The sequence below is a fragment of the Muntiacus reevesi genome, chromosome 12 (assembly GCF_963930625.1).
Source record: "Muntiacus reevesi chromosome 12, mMunRee1.1, whole genome shotgun sequence".
Taxonomy (NCBI): Eukaryota; Metazoa; Chordata; class Mammalia; order Artiodactyla; family Cervidae; genus Muntiacus; species Muntiacus reevesi.
In genome coordinates this window covers 2,833,891-2,851,407 of record NC_089260.1, presented here as the reverse complement: position 1 = coordinate 2,851,407, position 17,517 = coordinate 2,833,891, and the positions used below count along the sequence as shown (strand labels likewise).

The following is a 17,517-nucleotide window of genomic DNA, read 5'->3' as shown; positions in this document are numbered from 1 at the left end:
GGCTCCTCTGTCCAAGGAATTTTCCAGCAGGAATGCTGGTGTGGGTTGCCATTTCCTGCTCCGAGATATGGACCCTCTTCAATAGAATCATGAATGCTTGAAAACATTACGTGGTTACATAGTGTATCTAAATTACAATAAAACATTTGATAGTAAACATACAAGGTGACAAGAAAACAAACTTAACTCTTTTATAACTGAGGTATGTTTGCTTGCCCCAGTAATAAAGTGGCGCTGGCTTCCACCACACATACACTAACATTGGAACAAGACAGTGAAGATGAGCACACCCCTGCACGAGGGAGACAGACAGATGAGTGAAGTCATCCACAGTTTAGGGAATCATGCTGTTGTAGGACAGAAACTAACGCAGCATTGTAAAGCAGTTATTCTCCAATTAAAAAGTAAAAATTTAAAAAATGAGGCTATGGTGAATATAAAGAACAAAAAATTACAGTGGTAAAACAGAATATAGCAGATTACACATAAAAATAATATTCCTTCATATTGAAAAAGTAATAAAAAAATAAATCGTGGAAACAAGTTCATTAAAATTGGTTGACTTGGCTAAGATTTTAACATATTTCAGAGCTTTTTAGACTCAGATATTGTAAACTAGCAAATAAATGTCAAATTTTGTCCTTTATTAAGCTCATTCAAATTCCGTAACAAACTGAAAACTTACTTGACAAAAACCGTCACAATATTGCAAGGTAATTATCCTCTAATTAAAATAAATAAATTACATGGAAAGTGTGATGTCTGTGAGTGAGGTTCACTAATTTCATAATACCAAAGATTACTAATATATAATCATACTATAATTAATATATCGCTAATATATGTTATGACCTTTTACCAAAAATACAATATATACTGTTAACATGTCATTAATATAGCAATATAACAGATATATGCATTCATTGTTAATAATAGTATACTCAAATGAGTGATCAATCAATTTTTTTAGATTCTCTATTTCAGTTTCAACATGGTAAATAATCAATGCTTTCCCCACAAAGAGATTTGTGGGAGTTGTCATGGAGTTTTAACAATGTGCAGCACCTCAGGAGAAAATGCAAACAAACGTACACGCACAAACACCCTGACTTCTCTTTTCCTTTAAAAACATAAAGCGTGCATGCATGGTTCTTCTAAATCAGTGAAGTGAGAGTGTTGGTGGCTCGGCCGTGTCTGCCTCTTGGGGACCCCGGCCGGGCTCCTCTGTCCGCGGGATTCTCCAGGCCGGAATAGCAGCGGGCTGCCTTCCCTTCTCCAGGGGGTCTTCCTGACCCAGGGGTTGAAGGCAGGTCTCCTGCATTGCAGGCAGATCCTTTACCAACGGAGCCGCCGGGGAACTGATGCAGTGCGCTGTTTACAGGGAGACGTCTCTTTACTGCTGAAGCCCCATACCCCGGGTTGGCTCTCAGACTCAGGCCCGGAGGGGAGAGGGGGAACCCAGAACTTCCGCCGTTATACCGCCCGGCAGCAGACTTGCAGAGCCTATAATGCCACTAAAGTCAGAGGCGAGACATTCTGTGATCGCTTTGATTCACCACGAGGAGTCAAGAAACGACATGCTTAGTCTGCACTAGCTCATAATAAAGAGCATCAGTGCCTTAATTTTACCCATCTTCCGTAGGTGGACGCTTTCAGTACCTTGGTAGAAGGCTTCTAAAACAAATTTTAAAAATATGTATTTTTCCAGTCTTGTTGGGATATAGTTGATATATATAATATTGTATAAGTTTAAGATGTACAACATAATGATTTATATATGTATATGGCCAAATGATTACTATAGTAAGTTTAGTTAATAGCCATCATTTGACATTTAAAAGTAAAACTATGATTTTTATACAGATAAAAGAAATAACCTCCTGTAAAAGATTTAACTAACTTCTTCTTAATGAGGAAACAACAGATATTACAATTAAAGCTAGAATATTTTATTGTTTGAATTTGCTATTGTACAAAAATATCTTGTGTAATATATTGTGCTATGTTTATATTTTATAGTTAATGGTATTTATAGATAAATGTTTCTCCATTCTTCAAATTGAAATTTAATTCAGCTTTATAATTTAGTCCCCAAAAGGCGGTTGGAATTTTTTTAATGCATTTTTGTATTTAGGTAATTTTATCTATGTTCCATATTCTATTATTAGCACTAATTTTAGTGTTCATGCTAGTGAGCACTTTGAAGTTGACCTTAAAGTTATTAACCTCTTTAACTTAAAAAAACATTTAGCTCCATTCCATCATAGGTACTTTTCAGTATGACCCAAACCTGGCCCTGGCCCTTGGTCAGAACTACTGTATTAACAAGACTTTGCATGTTAGCTTTCTTACACTGAGCCTAGTCTTTCTACTATGTTATTGTCATTCGGTCCCTCAGTCATGTCCGACTCTTTGCGACCCCATGGACTGCAGCATGCCAGGCCTCCCTGTCCATCACCAACTCCCGGAGTTTGCTCAAACTCATGTCCATTGAGTCGGTGATGCCATCCAGCCATCTCGTCCTCTGTCGTCCCCTTCTCCTCTTGCCTTCAATCTTTCCCAGCAACAGGGTCTTTTCAAATGAGTCAGTTCTTTGCATCAGGTAGCCAAAGTACTGGAGCTTCAGCTTCAGCATCTGTCCTTCCAATGAATATTCAAGGTTGATTTCCTTTAGAATTGACTGCTATGTTCCACTACATAGAAAGACTCAAATTGATAGAATGAATTATTTTGCATATTTCCAAATTTGCCCAGTTAACTGTGACATCAGAGAAGGCAATGGCACCCCACTCCAGTGCTCCTGCCTGGAGAATCCCATGGACGGAGGGGCCTGGTGGGCTGCAGTCCATGGGGTCGCTAAGAGTCGGACATGACTGAGCGACTTCACTTTCACTTTTTACTTTCATGCATTGGAGAAGGCAATGGCAGCCCACTCCAGTGTTCTTGCCTGGAGAATCCCAGGGATGGGGGGGCCTGGTGGGCTGCCGTCTATGGGGTCGCACAGAGTCGGACACGACTGAAGTGACTTAACAACTGTGATATACTGCATAGGAACTTCATGATGTTTTTTTTTGTCTGTATGGGTTAAAATCAAACACAAAAATTTGACTTTTGTTTTGCTTTCACTATCATAACAGCAATTTAGGTCTTTTTAGTACTATGACTGCAATGGTCAGAGAAATCACAGAGAGACAGACTGTGTGGAAAGATACTGAGGAGAAAAGAAGACTTTTGTATAGTACTCACATTTAACTTCACTTAATTCAATTTTACATGAGCACAAAAGCCTGGAGAACTGCCAAAAGGTTTATTAATATTAATGCAGTCATTTACCGTCTCAGTTCCTAGAAAGTGTATCACAGAATCCGCTACACTTTTTCTAATGTCTATAATTATCTACTTGCTATTTCACTGAAGAATCACCTTCTTTAAGTCAATAAATTCAAAACAATTTGGAAACATGGAGATATTATTAACATTAATACATACTTGTTAATACAAGTTTTTGCATAAAAGCATTTTATTAAAAATATTTAATTGCTTTGTAAAAGGCATTCTTAGGCCATTTTGCTTATGAAAAGGGTCCATCACATAAATAAATCTGCAGAGTCAATTTTTGATGTCATTCAGTTATTGTTGTTTAGTCACTCAGTCATGTCTGACTCTTTTTGAGACCCCATGGACTGTAGCCCACCAGGCTCCTCTGTCCACGGGATTTCCCAGGCAAGAATACTGGAATGGGTTGCCATGTCCTTCTCCAGGGGATTTTCCCAACCCAAGGATTCAACTTCCATCTCCTATGTTGGCAGGTGGATTCTTTACCATTCTAACACCTGTTGCTGTTGCTGTTCAGTCATTCATCATGTCTGACTCTGCGAGCCCATGGACTGCAGCATGCCAGGCCTCCCTGCCCATCACCATCTCCCAGAGCCTATTCAAAAACGTGTCCATTGAGTCAGTGATGCCATCAAACCATTGTGTCCCCAGACATCCTCTTCTCCTCCTGCCTTCAATCTTTCTCAGCATCAGGAAATTTTCCAATGAGTTGACTCTTCCCATCAGGTGGTCAAAGTATTAGAGTTTCAGCTTCAGCATCAGTCCTTCCGATGAATATTGAGGGTTGATTTCCTTTAGGATTGACTGAATGGATCTCCTTGCAGTCTAAGGGACTTTCAAGAGTCTTCTTCAACACCACAGTTAGAAAGCATCAGTCCTTTGGTGCTCAGCCTTCTTTATGGTCCAACTCTCACATACATGACTCCTGGAAAAACCATAGCTTTGACTATAGGGGCCTTTGTTGACAAAGTAATGTCTCTGTTTTTTAATACACTGTCTAGGCTGGTCACAGCTTTTCTTCTGAGGAGCAAACATCTTTTAATTTCATAGCTGCAGTCACTGTCCATAGTGATTTTGGGGCCCAAGAAAATAAAGTCTGTCACTGTTTCCATTATTTCCCCACCTATTTGCCATGAAGTGATGAAACCGGATGCCATGATCTTAGTTTTCTGAATGTTGAGCTTTAAGCCAGTTTCTTCACTCTCCTCCTTCATCAAGAGGCTCTTTAGTTCATTTTCACTGTCTGCCATAAGGGTGGTGTCATCTGCATATCTGAAGGTAATGATATTTCTCCTGGCAATCTTGATTTCAGTTCTGCTTCATCCAGCATGGCATTTTGCATGATGTCCTCTGCACATAAGTTAAATAAGCAGGGTGACAATATACAGCCTTGACGTACTCCTTTCCCAATTGAACCAGTCCATTGTTTCATGCCAGTTCTACCTGTTGCTTCTAGACCTGCACACAGGCTTCAAAGGAGGCAGGTAAGGTGGTCTGGTATTTCTATCTCTAATAATTCTCCAAAGTTTGTTGTGACCCACACAATCAAAGACTTTAGCATAGCCATTGAAGCAGAGTAGATGTTTTTCTGGAATTCTATTGCTTTTTCTATGATCCACAGGCTGTTTTCAATTTGATCTCTGGTTTCTCTGCCTTTTCTAAAACCAGCTTGAACATCTGGAAGTTGTCGATTCAAGTACTGTTGAAGGCTAGCTTGGAGAATTTTGAGCATTACCTTGCTAGCATGTAAAATGAATGCAATTGTGTGGTAGTTTGAACGTTCTTTGACTTTGCCCTTCTTTGGGGTTGGAAAGAAAACTGACCTTTTCCAATCCTGTGACCACTGTTGAGTTTTCCAGATTTGCTGGCATTTTGAGTGCAGCACTTTCACAGCATCATCTTTTAAGATTCAAAATAGATAGCTTAATTTCATCACCACCGCTAGCTTTGCTTGTAGTGATGCTTCCTAAGGCCCTCTCTACTTCACATTCCAGGATCTGGCACTTTGTCAGAGATTGTGTTGTCTGAGAAGCCCATTATTCATTTAGGAAAACTCTAATACCATTTTCCAACTTAATTATGCTAATACTTAACTTTAGGAGTTTTATTAACTGCATCGAAAATGAATTTAAAATTTTTTTCTGACATATTGTTAGAAGCTCTCAAGTCAAGATGAATATGATTAAAGTTAAATTGTCCATATAACCTGTTATCCAAATTAGAACAATTTTAAGAAGGAAAAAAGAAACTTTTAATAAATTATATGAAACATTGATTTAGAGTGACATGAAAAACCAATATGAAACTGGATTGCTCCTGTTAATCTAAGCCATATGATTATTTATTCATTTTTGTAACAAATAAGAAGGAAAAAGTTAAGATGTTCATTATTATGGCTTAATATATAATAGTTCAATATTTTTGATAGCTAAAATTATATATCAGATAAGAATTTTGGCAAAGGCAGGGTTTTCACTAACTAATCATATTTGAGTACAAGTATCAAATGTTTAAAATTTGGCAATTTTATGTAATAATTAAAAGAATAAAAGTTAGATATAATTCTAAAACTTTAGTCAGACTTTGTGGCTGAATATTTCCCAAGTTCATAAATAAATTATGTACTGTAAAACAAATAAATATATTTGAGTATAAAATGGCATGCATCAATAAGAGATAAATCAAAAGATTTTAAAAGATGAAATTTGATGTGCATTGACATGAATTTGAGTAAATATTTATTGAACAGGTTTGACAAAAGAGGTTCTAAACTCATCAATACTTATACTATATCTATGCACATATGTTCTCAGTCATGTCCGATTCCTTGTGACCCTATGGACTGTAACCCTAGGCTCCTCTCTCCACTGGATTCTCCACGTAAGAATACTGGAGAGGTTTGCTGTTTCCTCATGCAGGAGATCTTCCCGACCCAGGGACTGAAGCTTTGTCTCCTGCATCCCTTGCGTTTGCAGGAGGATTCTTTTCCACTGAGTGACCTGGAAAGTCCCACCTGTATCTCTATCTCTACCATTTCTATCTCCATTTTTTTTCTTTTATTCAAATTGAGTCTGGAAGAGTAATGGGAAATTTTATTCATTTTTATATTCTGTGAATTTTTAAATGTTTGATAGTGCTAGAAATATTTGTTTTTGAGGAATTGGCTTCACTCACCTGCAGTTCTGACTGTTAAAAAGGATTTCCTTTCCATAAAAATATATCTTAGAGATGACTTCTGAGAATTCAAAAGATAATGTGTAAACAGGTGTGTGAGGGGTGGGGAGCAGCTTTAATGTCCGAAGTATTTTAACAAAAAATTTGATTGTATCATTGTTTCCCTTGGACTTTCCCTCAAGAGCCTCAAGTGAAAAGTGAAAGTGAAAGTCACCCAGTCGTGTTCGACTCTTTGCGACCCCATGGACTGTATAGTCCATGGAATTCTCCAGGCCAGAATACTGGAGTGGGTGGCCTGTCCCTTCTCCTGGGGATCTTCATGACCCAGGAATTGAACCAGAGTCTCCTGCATTGTAGGCGTATTCTTTTCCAGCTGGGCTATCAGGGAAGCCCTCAAGAGCCTTGTTCCTTGTAAACAGTCAGAGAATGGAAGAGTGGAGATGGTTAAGCAATTGATCTAACTTCTTGTTTCTAATGCTTATGCTTCCTTCTGCTCAGAAACAGGCTCAGAAATGTAGACAAGATGCAAGAAGTCAAAGACTTTAGGAGTGCTTATGGTGCCTTTACTATTTAATAAACACTTTTATAGAATTTATTACATATTAAGCATGTTTTAAACACTTGTAACGTTATTCAAACCCTTAAATTTTATATCAGCCTTCTGAAGTAAGCACTGTTATCTCCATTTTGAAGATGGTCAAATTAAGGCATGACAATATGTCAAGGCCGGGATTTGCAATCAAGTCATCAATTTTCAGTCTGCAGGGCCTTCCCTTGTGGCTTAGCCGGTAAAGAATCTGCTTGCAATGTGGGAGACCTGGGTTTGATCCCTGGGTTGGGAAGATCCCCTGGAGAAGGGAAAGGCTCCCCACTCCAGGATTCTGGCCTGAGAATCCCATGAACTGTGTAGACCATGAAGTAGCAAAGTGTTGGACATGGTTGAGGACTCTCACTTCAGTTCACTTCCGGGGCCCTTCCCCTTAAGGAGGGGGGTCCCCTGGGACAATCATTTCAAATTGTCTTTTTGGTGCTCTAAGAGGTTTTATACTTTGAAGCAATCCATTGTGCCAAGGTTCAGGTTTGATAAGGGTCATGGCTTTCTTTTTTCAAGAAAAGGAAGGAAATGAGGGATGGAAAAGAATTTGAATGCCTTAAAGGCACAGTCTCAGGCAGGTCAGTTATAGAATGAGTTTATGCAAAAGTTAATTACTTGGGCATTGAATACTTTTAAATTAATAAGCACCCCCAAATCCATTGGAAAAGCTTCAAGTAATCCCCAGGGTGCAAGTACTCTGGAGAAAAAACTCTATCAGGCTTCTTTGGAGGAGCAGATTGTAAAGGACCTGCCTGCAATGCAGGAGACCCAAGTTTGATCCTTGGGTCAGGAAAATTCCCTGGAGAAGAGAATGGCTACCTGTTCCATTATTCTTGTCTAGAGAATTCCATGGACAGAGAAGTCTGGGGGTTATAGTCCATGGGTTCACAAAATGTCATATACAACTAAGCTACTATACATGACTAAAAAACTATATGCTGCTTTTTTAATTTTATTTATTGACAAATTGCAAATTAATTAATTAATTTAAAAATTGGTGGCAAATTACAAGACTAGAGAAATTCTTGAAGCAATTTTATATTTGCATCTGAAAGCAGCATCTCTATCATGTGTCTACCTTAATTCCATTTATAATTTCTAGTTATGTATATGAAGTAAAAGCAAATTTTATGTGTGTTTTACTGTTATGTTTAGCTTTTGATTGTTTATCACAACTTTCTATTGCAGATTGGAAAATTAAACATAGAAAAATCTCTAGTCTGATTATTACTTTAATTAGGATGGGTATATTTATATGAATGAGAAAAAATAATCTTGTATGATAATTAAAAATAAGCTCTTTAGTGTAACTCAAGTTACGGAGAGTCAACCAGAGAGATTTTACAACATGTTAAGAATCATTCGGAGTGACTTCCATTTTATATGCTTATAAATATGTATGGTATTATTTTATTATTCTGTCAGAATATTAAAAACATAAAAAAAATCTCTAATGAAGCTTAGAGAAAAGTGCAAAAGTCATTTACCATATTGGCTAAATGAAATGCAAAGAAATGCATTAAATCTTTTTAAGAGGTTGAAAGTGATATCTAAATTGCTATAATTTGTGTTGCATTCAAGTGGTTATAGTTAAGAAAAAAAAAAGATGGTTTAAATCTAATCAAATGTACTATGCACTTTGCAAAAAGAGACTATGTCCTGAACTTAATTATGGTTAGCATTTTTCAAAGAGAGACCTAAAAATATAATTTCCTCTCATTCTAGTGATACTCAGAAACACAAACTATGTCAGAATGAATATCACACTTTTCAGGTGGAATATTATCTTTACTTTGAGATATCTAACCTAAATTAATTGTATTTTATAAAGAAAGGGATTATATTTGTTTGTGTTTATAATGTGAAATGGAATTTATTTCTTTGATTTCAATAGAGACTGCAGTGTATGCTAGAATGAGTTTTTATTTTTTTCATTTATGAGACATTGGAGAACATTCACAGAGAAGGGTAAGAAATTAAAAGATAAAAATCAATGTGAAAAGTAATTGGTCTATAATTTAGGACATCTGAAACCCTAAATGGTATTTAATAGCATTTCCTGAAACACATTAGGTTATCACATCTTGGTTTTGCAGTTTCAAAAATCTTGTTGAAATCTATTCAATAAAGGTCTTGTACCTTGCCGGCTTATTCATTGCAACTAATTTTTAAAAGTAATGAATTTCTGTCTGCCTTATGTAAATGACTTAGCTGATGGGCCAGTAATCCCAAGATTATTATGAGATTGCAGATGCAATTGTGTAATTTTCTTCTAAATTAGGAAAATGCAATTTACCAAATCATGATACTCTTTAAGAATTTTTGAAAATACTACACTATATATTTTTACCTCTATTTCTCCAAGCATAGAATCGCTCGCAGAAAATACCTATGGGATTTTAGATGTCTATATAGCCTGCTGAAATTAACTTAACTCTATATTACACTAGGCTACTCACTGCAGTATTCTTGCCTGGAGAATTCCAAGGATACAGGAGCCTGGCAGGCTATAATCCATGGAGTCATAAAGAATAGGACACAACTGAGTGACTAATGCACACACACATATATTACCCTAGGGATAATTCTTCTCAATAACTTCTGGGGGTTTTAGATTTCCAGATAGTGACTGGGAAGCATATTGATTAAAGGGACCTGATGTCAGTTATCAGTACCATTTTCACTATCAGCATTTTCACTAGCATTTCTCCCTTCTTAAATCATCAAATTCTTCTTTGGGCTCTTTTATCTAAATCTTTTCCCCTTGCCTACTGTGATTATTTAATATGTGGTGTTTTTTTTTTCCCCCCAGTTGTATTTGGTCTTATAAATACTATACTTTCCTTTGTAGCTCTTATCTGCAAGTATAATTTTACAGCCTATTATAATTAATATCAAATTTAGAAAAATTGTTATTTTCAGAGGGCTGGTGTTCAAAATTTTGTGGCTTCTTTGGCATGGGAGAATGCCCGTAACATACAAATTATGTCACACACACACACACACACACACACACACGAGTCTCTCATTTACTTTTTGAAAGTTAAAATGAAATTGCATTGGAGCATATTCATGGTCTCCAGAGTTTAAACAAATGCTGGAAACTCATTTAGTTATTTTTTTTCCCTTTTAGCTAGTAATCCATGGCAGTGTGCAAGAATATGTAGCATTTTAAAATATTATAATGCTTCATGTATTTCCATGAGATTTATCATCCTTTATTTTTCAGTTTCCTTACCTTGCTTAATTTGAGTTGTGAACAGAAATCAGTGCTTTCCTGACTTACCATTGTATTCTGAAGCACTCAGTCAAAGTTTTTGACTGAATACACTTCTTACAGGTGGCTTCCCTTGTGCTCAGCTGGTAAAGAATCCATCTGCAATGAGGGAGACCTGGGTTGGATCCCTGGGTTGGGAAGGCCCTGTGAAGAAGGGAAAGGCTACTGGCTCCAGCTTTCTGGCCTGGAGAATCCCATGGATTGTGTAGTCCATGGGCTCCCAAAGAGTCTGACACGATGGAGCGACTTTCACTTTCACTTTACTTTCATCGTTTGAGAAGTATTACAGTAAGTATTTAAGTATTTTCTATATGTGAAATAAAATGTTTATGCATTACCCAACACTATTATTTAACTCACACTATTATTTTTGCAACTTTTCTAAAAATCTAGAACTATGTCAACACTTAATTAGGGGTCATCTCATCACGCAAATTAGTGCAGAACTGAAGCAGTAAGCTAGATATGTTATGGTTACATTTCTCTTTCTAAGAACGAAAAGAATCTATAAGTTTCTTGACTAAATGCCGAATAGAGCCAAATAAGATATATATTTTTAAAAAAAGAATCTAATTAGCATTTCATGTCTCTTCTATTATTCCATACACATGAATTCAGTTTTTAAGCATTATGAGGGAAAGTCTTGTGAATATATACTTGAAGGAAAATTTTGCAATAGTTTCTAACTTGATTCATGGTCTTGTGTCATATGACCAAAGTTTTTCTCTGCTACTATATTACTATTCTTTGGAAAATACTGAAAAAAAAAAGGAAGAAAATATTATTATGCTTTTGAAAATTGATGCTTTTGAACCGTGGTGTTGGAGAAGACTCTTGAGTCCCTTGGACTGCAAGGAGGACAAACTAGTCTATCCTAAAGGAGATCAGTCCTGGGTGTTCATTGGAAGGACTGATGCTGAAGCTGAAGCTCCAATCCTTTGGCCACCTGATGCGAAGAGCTGACTCACTGGAAAAGACCCTGATGCTTGAAGGCGGGAGGAGCGGGGACCACAGAGGCTGAGATGGTTGGTTGGCGTCACCGACTCAATGGACGTGAGTTTAGGTAAACTCTGGGAGCTGGGGATGGGCGGGGAGGCCCGGCGTGCTGCGACTCACGGGGTCGCAAAGGTCGGACACGACTGAGCGACTGAACGGAACTGGGGGCCGAGGCCTGCGCAGGCTCCCCTGTGGGAGCGTCTCACCCCTGCCCTCCTGTGGGTGGCGGTGGTCAGGCGCTCAGCCGGGTCCCACTCTGTGACCCGCCCTGGACTGTAGCCCGCCAGGCTCTTCTTTCCGTGGGATTCTCCAGGCAAGAACACTGGAGTGGGTGACTTTCCCGACCCAGGAATCGAACCCGGGTCTCCCGCATTGCAGGCAGATTCTTTCCTGAGTGGCGAGGTGGCGTTGCGTCTTCGGGTAGGCAGAGCCGTTCTCAGGAAGTTTTCAGCATCCTGCCTGCTGACTGACGGGCTCTGTTCCCATCCTGTTTCCTGGTTTGGCCCGAAGCATCCCCGCTGGGAGCCGCAGGCCCCTGGGAGGGGCAGGCCCCGGGGAAGACACGCGGCCTCCAGGGCGGCAGTGAGCGCTCCGGAAGGGCCGCTGCCGGGGCTCTGTCCTTCGCGGAGCCGCCCCTGCCTCCGGCCCCCGCGGGAGACCCTGCGGGCGGCAGCTTCGCAGACGGCCCTGCCCCGGTCTCCTGGGCCGCTCCTGCCTCCTGCCCCCACGGGGGACCCCTGCGGGCGGCAGCTTCGCAGACGGCCCTGCCCCGGTCTCCTGGGGCCGCCCCTGCCTCCGGCCCCCACGGGAGGCCCCTGCGGGCGGTAGCTTCGCGGACAGCCCTGCCCCGGTCTCCTGGGGCCGCCCCTGCCTCCGGCCCCGCGGGAGGCCCTGCGGGCGGCAGCTTCGCGGACAGCCCTGCCCCGGGTCTCCTGGGCCGCTCCTGCCTCCGGCCCCCACGGGGGACCCCTGCTGGCGGCAGCCTCGCAGACGGCTCTGCCCCGGTCTCCTGGGCCGCTCCTGCCTCCGGCCCCCACGGGAGACCCTGCGGGCGGCAGCTTCGCGGACAGCCCTGCCCCGGTCTCCTGGGGGCCGCCCCTGCCTCCGGCCCCCACGGGGGACCCCTGCGGGCGGCAGCTTCGCAGACGGCTCTGCCCCGGTCTCCTGGGGCCGCTCCTGCCTCCGGCCCCCACGGGAGACCCTGCGGGCGGCAGCTTCGCGGACAGCCCTGCCCCGGTCTCCTGGGCCGCTGCTCCCCCCATCCTCGCGTGTGTGAAAGCTTCTGCGTACCCTCGGAGCGGGGAGCGTCTGCTTCCCCCAGCCTGCAGACTTCTGCCAGCAGACCTTGCTGGCCTTTAAGTCACGTTCTCCCGGGGCTCCTCCTCCGGGGGGAGAGACCCCGAGGCTGGGAGTCTGACGTGGGCTTAGGATATTTACTCCTGCGGGAGAACTGCTCCCATATACCTATCTTCCAGGTCGTGGCTCACCCACCCGCTGGGTGTGGGGGTTAATTTTATCATGATTGCACGCCTCTTACCACCTTGTTTGTCTTTGGATGCAGGGTATCTTTTTTGCTATTTTCCGACATTTTCTTTTTTTTGGTCAACGGTTGTTCATTAGTTAGTAGTAGTTTTCCTGCTTTTGTAAGAAAGGATGAGCTAATACTCTTCTATTTTGCCATATTGCAGGCCAAAACCTCTCTTATAATCTCATTGTTAAAAGTGAAAAAATATTTTTTCTACCAACTTCGTTACCTAGTCATGTTAAGTGAATATATATATATATATACATCTATTTAGTTAGTTGTATATATCCTTAGACAGTACATTAAATACAGTATGTATTTTTCATGTAGCATATCTTTAAAAACCTTGTATATACTTATGATTATGTTTTAAAGGTTATCTAACTCAACTTATAAAAATTGATATGCTGTTAATGCTCTTTTACTGATGAACATTTAGACCAATCGTGAAATTAGCATTTTTACATTCAAATTTTCCTATTCCTCCCCCAAAAAGAAAACAAAATTTCTATTCCCTCATTTTTTATGTATTCCTCCATGTAGGTTAATTTTTATTTTTTAAATTGGCAGTGTTTGAACTCATATTTTTTATAAACTAAACTTTGAATATTATTCCCTGATTTAAAGAAAAGAATTAAGATTTATTTATTTTAGTTCAGTTTTGTAATTTCAGTGTTTTTAAGATTAAAATATAGACTTTCTCTTGTGAGCAGAATTGCCTTTACCTCCAAATATATGGCATTTACTCCTCAGTTTGTGAGTTCGATCCACTTGCCATCATCTGTTTAGACTATGTAGATATTTCCATAAAAGTTATCGTCCGGTATCCTAAAATCACAGTTATACAACCCTGAGTGACAATATTCATTATGTAAAAGTTTAACTTAGAATAATTTTTGTACCCCCCCAGTTGAATTTTAGTTTAATTTGTTTAACACTGGTAAAATTGCATTTAAAAATTAATAGATTATTTTATCAAAGAATAGTTCACAGTGGAGCTAAGCTGAAAACAGATATGCCACGAAAGAAGAAAATTACCCCGCTAAAGTAGTTCTCAAAATGCAGATTAAAGATGTGACCAAATCTAGAAAAAGAACTAATTAAGCTTGATTTGCACTCAAAAATTAAAGTCTACTTAGGAAAAAAGTTATTAAATATGTACCATGTGAACGAAGAACAAAATGTTACATCACCAAGAAATGAAGGGAGAAAGCAACCTAAATCAAACTCTATCCTGATTTCTGTTTAAGAAATATATTAATGTCTATTAAATAATTTAATAGAAAATATTAAAATAATGAAAATCAACATTTCCTAAAACTGTACATTTTAATTTGGGTGTTTCTATTTCACTTGTGTGGGACTTGATGACTCAGATGGTAAAGAATCTGCCTGCAATGCAGGAGAGCCAGGTTTGATCCCTGGGTTGGAAACATGCCCTGGAGAAGGAAATGGCAACCCACTCCAGTATTCTTACCTGGAGAATCCCATGGTCGGAGGAGCCTGGTGGGCTACAGTCCATGGGGTCACAAAGAGTTGGGCATGACTGAATGACTAACACACACATTTGCCTTTTAAAAAACTTTAAAAAATTCTTTTCAGTGCACATAACACTTTTATTTCTTGTTTCATCTTTATGTCAGTCTGGTACATAGGTAAGGAAGGTAATGCCTCCATTTCACAAATGAGTGACTTAAAATACTTAGATACTAATTGGTTAGAGCTAATTAAGAGCTAAAAATAAAATTGCTTTCAGAGGTGAGATTGGGGTGTGTGCTTCTGAGTGCTGAGCCTTCAAATCTTGCCAGCAAATCGTTTTATCTTTGATGATAAATCATTCTATTTTTAATCTTTTCTTTAACATAGCTTTAGACCTACATAAAAGTTAAAGTTATAGTACAAAAAAACTGCTATATATATATTTAGGTATTTACTTGTAAGATGCATTTTATTTTTAGACCAGTTTTAGGTAACAGAAAAGTTGGTAAGATAATAGAACCTCATATGTCTGGCAACTAATTTCATCCAGCATTACCAACTTATATTATTACAATACACTGTTATAGTTAATGAATTAATATTCATCCATTGTTAATAAGCAGACTGTCCTTAATTCAAAGGATTTAGACTTTTACCTAATATGCTTTTTCCAGGATTCCATCCATGAAAATATATTATATCTAGTTGCCTTGTCTTCTTAGGCTCATCTTGGTTGTGACAAATAACCAAACATTCTTTGCTTTTGATGATCTTGACAAATTTGAGGATTAATGGTCAGGTTATTTTGTAGAATGCCTCTCTATTGGGATTTATCTGGTATTTTTCTCACTATTAACCTGGAGCAATGTGTTTTGGGGAAGAAGACCAAAGAGGTAAAGTGTCATTTACATCATATAGTATCAAGGGCACATACTATCAGCCAGCTTATGTTAAACCTATCACCTGGATGAGGTAGTACCTATCAGATTTCTTGAATATAAGGATACTCTCTTTTTTTTTTTTTTTTTAATTTTTTAATATTATTTTATTAGTTGGAGGCCAATCACTTCACAACATTTCAGTGGGTTTTGTCATACATTGACATGAATCAGCCATATAGTTACACGTATTCCCCATCCCGATCCCCCCTCCCACCTCCCTCTCCACCCGACTCCTCTGGGTCCTCCCAGTGCACCAGGTCCGAGCACTTGACTCATGCATCCCACCTGGGCTGGTGGTCTGTTTCACCATAGATAATATACATGCTGTTCTTTCAAAACATCCCACCCTCACGTTCTCCCCCAGAGTTCAAAAGTCTGTTCTGTACTTCTGTGTCTCTTTTTCTGTTTTGCATATAGGGTTATCGCTACCATCTATCTAAATTCCGTATATATGTGTTAGTATACTGTAATGTTCTTTATCTTTCTGGCTTACTTCACTCTGTATAATGGGCTCCAGTTTCATCCATCTCATTAGAACTGATTCAAATGAACTCTTTTTAACGGCTGAGTAATATTCCATGGTGTATATGTACCACAGCTTCCTTATCCATTCATCTGTTGATGGGCATCTAGGTTGCTTCCATGTCCTGGCTATTATAAACAGTGCTGCAATGAACATTGGGGTGCACGTGTCTCTTTCAGATCTGGATTCCTCAGTGTGTATGCCCAGAAGTGGTATTGCTGGGTCATATGGCAGTTCTATTTCCAGTTTTTTAAGAAATCTCCACACTGTTTTCCATAGTGGCTGTACTAGTTTGCATTCCCACCAACAGTGTAAGAGGGTTCCCTTTTCTCCACACCCTCTCCAGCATTTATTGCTTGTAGACTTTTGGATAGCAGCCATCCTGACTGGCGTGTAGTGGTACCTCATTGTGGTTTTGATTTGCATTTCTCTGATGATGAGTGATGTTGAGCATCTTTTCATGTGTTTGTTAGCCATCTGTATGTCTTCTTTGGAGAAATGTCTGTTTAGTTCTTTGGCCCATTTTTTGATTGGGTCGTTTATTTTTCTGGAATTGAGCTTCAGGAGTTGCTTGTATATTTTTGAGATTAATCCTTTGTCTGTTTCCTCATTTGTTATGATTTTCTCCCAATCTGAGGGCTGTCTTTTCACCTTACTTATAGTTTCCTTTGTTGTGCAAAAGCTTTTAATTTTCATTAGGTCCCATTTGTTTATTTTTGCTTTTATTTCCAATATTCTGGGAGGTGGGTCATAGAAGATCTTGCTGTGATTTATGTCGGAGAGTGTTTTGCCTATGTTCTCCTCTAGGAGTTTTATAGTTTCTGGTCTTACATTTAGATCTTTAATCCATTTTGAGTTTATTTTTGTGTATGGTGTTAGGAAGTGTTCTAGTTTCATTCTTTTACAAGTGGTTGACCAGTTTTCCCAGCATCACTTGTTAAAGAGATTGTCTTTTTTCCATTGTATATATCCTTGCCTCCTTTGTCAAAGATGAGGTGTCCATAGGTTCGTGGATTTATCTCTGGGTTTTCTATTCTGTTCCATTGATCTATATTTCTGTCTTTGTGCCAGTACCATACTGTCTTGATGACTGTGGCTTTGTAGTAGAGTCTGAAGTCAGGCAGGTTGATTCCTCCAGTTCCATTCTTCTTTCTCAAGATTACTTTGGCTATTCGAGGTTTTTTGTATTTCCATACAAATTGTGAAATTATTTGTTCTAGTTCTGTGAAAAATACCGTTGGTAGCTTGATAGGGATTGCATTGAATCTATAGATTGCTTTGGGTAGAATAGCCATTTTGACAATATTGATTCTTCCAATCCATGAACACGGTATGTTTCTCCAACTGTTTGTGTCCTCTTTGATTTCTTTCATCAGTGTTTTATAGTTTTCTATGTACAGGTCTTTTGTTTCTTTAGGTAGATATACTCCTAAGTATTTTATTCTTTTTGTTGCAATGGTGAATGGTATTGTTTCCTTAATTTCTCTTTCTGTTTTTTCATTGTTACTGTATAGGAATGCAAGGGATTTCTGTGTGTTAATTTTATATCCTGCAACTTTACTATATTCATTAATTAGCTCTAGTAATTTTCTGGAAGAGTCTTTAGGGTTTTCTATGTAGAGGATCATGTCATCTGCAAACAGCGAGAGTTTCACTTCTTCTTTTCCTATC

At 39.2% G+C, this 17,517-nt stretch overlaps 1 non-coding gene across 1 annotated transcript; it reads left to right on the top strand.

Moving 5' to 3' along the window:
• Positions 1–233: 233 nt before the first annotated feature.
• On the top strand, positions 234–337 carry LOC136145293 (U6 spliceosomal RNA). The gene has a single exon (XR_010658739.1). It is a non-coding gene; the product is annotated as a U6 spliceosomal RNA (small nuclear RNA).
• The last annotated feature ends 17,180 nt before the right edge of the window (positions 338–17,517 follow it).